Source organism: Sinocyclocheilus anshuiensis, unplaced genomic scaffold (assembly GCF_001515605.1).
Source record: "Sinocyclocheilus anshuiensis isolate Anshui unplaced genomic scaffold, SAMN03320099.WGS_v1.1 scaffold1346, whole genome shotgun sequence".
In the NCBI taxonomy this organism is placed as follows: domain Eukaryota; kingdom Metazoa; phylum Chordata; class Actinopteri; order Cypriniformes; family Cyprinidae; genus Sinocyclocheilus; species Sinocyclocheilus anshuiensis.
The window spans coordinates 198,038-200,851 of NW_015555726.1; the positions used below are offsets into that span (position 1 = coordinate 198,038).

At 34.3% G+C, this 2,814-nt stretch overlaps 1 protein-coding gene across 1 annotated transcript in view; it reads right to left on the reverse strand.

The window, feature by feature from the left end:
- Nucleotides 1-1,816, reverse strand: part of LOC107672661 (diencephalon/mesencephalon homeobox protein 1-B-like) — a 7,949-nt gene extending 6,133 nt beyond the window's left edge. Inside the window, exon 1 of the mRNA XM_016465947.1 lies at nt 1,803-1,816. The gene's annotated coding sequence lies outside the window, so the exon portion shown is untranslated. The remainder of the gene's footprint in view (nt 1-1,802) is intronic.
- Between the last annotated feature and the right edge of the window lie 998 nt (nt 1,817-2,814).

Below are 2,814 nucleotides of genomic sequence, written 5' to 3' on the forward strand. Positions count from 1 at the left end.
AATTGTTTTTTTAATTCAATCAAACTGAGCAAAAACATTTTAGGCTATTTATTGTTGATGGCGCATGAAACAATCGGCACAATCGATGATGGATGTTTTCGTTTAGTTTGCAAACAGCCGTGAAAATCTCTGATCGATGGAGTTATGACAGGTCGTCTATCAAATTAAATGTAGGCATATAGCATACATATGAATAATTCGTTTAGGTATATTTAAGAAATTTAACAATTTGTATTAGGCCTAATTATTGCCCATTCTCTTTAACAAGAAGGGCACATGCTTTGACTATATCCATCTGTCAAATAAAAAAACTTGAACTGCCATAATAAACGACAGTTAATAATAATAATAATAATAATAATAGCAGATGATTGCATTTTTGAATGTGTAAGGATTTTTCATTATTAAACTGCAATTTGATCAGTCTTTAATCGGTGATAATTGGCTACAGTGGGAATAATCTCTTTATTAGTCATTATAATTTTTTGAAGCAAGAATAAGTGTAAGCAGCCTGAGGGTTTAGGATTTAGTCCTCACTAAAGAGCCCATGGCAACTGTGTCACTGACACCAAATTCCCCAATGTAATCATATTCCAGCCACATGGGAATACTTTAATTCGGCTGAACAAAACGTGCTTTGCTAAACATTTACTTTGCCCTCCCAGTGTTAAGCTCAATTGCTGCTCTTTCTGTCCTTCATCGCCTCTGGGCTGGTTCGCTGGAGATGTATGAGTGCATTTATAAATGCTGCTCCCAGTTGGGCCGCGTCTAATGTTGGTGCAAATAGCTTTCATTACCATGTCTGTCATGATGGGACGCGATGCAGTTTGTGTTTGACGACACTTGGTGCACTTTTTTTTAAAGCCATAACAAGACGACATAATTTTTCCCAAAAACATTTTTTTGATTAAAATAATTTTAGGCGATCGACACAACACATCACTAAAATACAGAAATAGCAACATGTATTTGTTTCTTCAATTTTTTTCTTACAATTTTCATTGTACACTGCTCAACAAATCAGGGCTTAATGTAGCCTACAATCAGTATAAATATATATTTAAAACTCGTAAAATATACTTCATATAGGCCTAAATATATCATTCAAATTTAATAATTTCTAAATAAACTGAATATGCATTAACGAATGATCCGTCGAGCATTAAGCTACACTGTAAAAAAATGGTTAGGAATAATATCTAAATTAAATTAAATTTTAAAAGGTCAGAATTTTATTAAATATGACTAAATCATCCCGACTAGGTTGCACCCGCCAAAGTAATTTGTAAATCCGATAGATAGAAATACTAAAAATATTTATATTTATAAATAAATATAGATAGAAAAATAGATCCTCAAAAATGCACATAATACAACGTTTGTTCAAATTATTTTGAGGTTTCCATTTTTATTAGCCTAGACTTTAAAACAGACATAAAGACCTAAAGAATACCTCAATAATATTGAACAAAACAACATTTTGATTTAAATCTCAGTCAGAAGTAATTAGATTTATGTGTGAGTTAAAACAGATACTTTTTCAGTTTTCTGTTTTGACTGATGAAAGCAGATTTTCACAGGCTCATATGAATTTTTAAAAGTGGTTACTCACCTCTCTGAGAAGTTTTTTTTTCAGCTTTGTAGCTGACAATTTACGCAACTGACCAGAAATGATTTTTCCCAGTCTGTAGTTTTATATCCTTTTGGAAGTCCAAAATATTCGAGACTGTTTGCAGCTGCTGTGCTCTGAAGAATGTTTGATGTTAGTCCTCAGAAAATATCACAGGGAAGTGGTTACTCACCTCTCTGAGAAGTTTTTTTTTTTCAGCTTTGTAGCTGACAATTTACGCAACTGACCAGAAATTATTTTTCCCAGTCTGTAGTTTTATATCCTTTTGGAAGTCCAAAATATTCGAGACTGTTTGCAGCTGCTGTGCTCTGAAGAATGTTTGATGTTAGTCCTCAGAAAATATCACAGGGTCAGCGCGCCAGGAGGTCCCGCCCACCGACCAATGAGGAACGAGATGAGCTCACAGAAGAACCTCAGTGGCTAGTTTCACTGTCAGTCAGAGGTTTCCCGTCACCTTCAGTTCCAGCAGTTTCATGGGTTCATGCTGACCTGTGCAACGGAATGCTTTTCTGCCTGTCTCCATAAATATACGACTAAGAAATAATTGGGCAACATTTTCTGTTATCATAAATAATCTAAACATGTTTTAAAAAGCTAAAGGTTTTAAACCTCTAAAAGAGATGCTCTAATTGCATTTTGCTTTTAGGACTTTCTCATGAATGAATATGATTTATTATTTTTACACCATTAAGAAACTGCAAAAACAGTCCATTTAGGAACAGCCTACCAGTTAATCTAAACTGTAACACAGTTGTAGTGATTGTCAGGCAGGGTAATTATGAAAAAAGTATGAGTGTGGAGGGGGAAACAGTTCTAAACGAATTCAGTGTGTTATTTGTGTTACACCTCTGACACGCTGTTTTTAAGAGGGACCGAAGCAAAGGAGGTGGAGAGAGAATGAGATCTCTAATAGATGGCAGAATCTCTCCTGGCCTGGAGGATTTACAGAGACAAGAAGTCATCTCAGCCTTTAAAACAGTCTTAAAATGACGGAAGGTAAGAGGATTAAAACAATAATGCCCTTCTCTTCTACAGACTTACTTTTTTTTAAGATTTATTTTTTTCTTTTCTTTTTTCAGAGAAAAAGAAAAAACGTTTAGGCTGGAATTAAGAAGTGGCCATTCATATAAAGCTTGCATATTTTGTTGATATGTTGGAAAAAAATCGGAGATTCAGGGTGATAT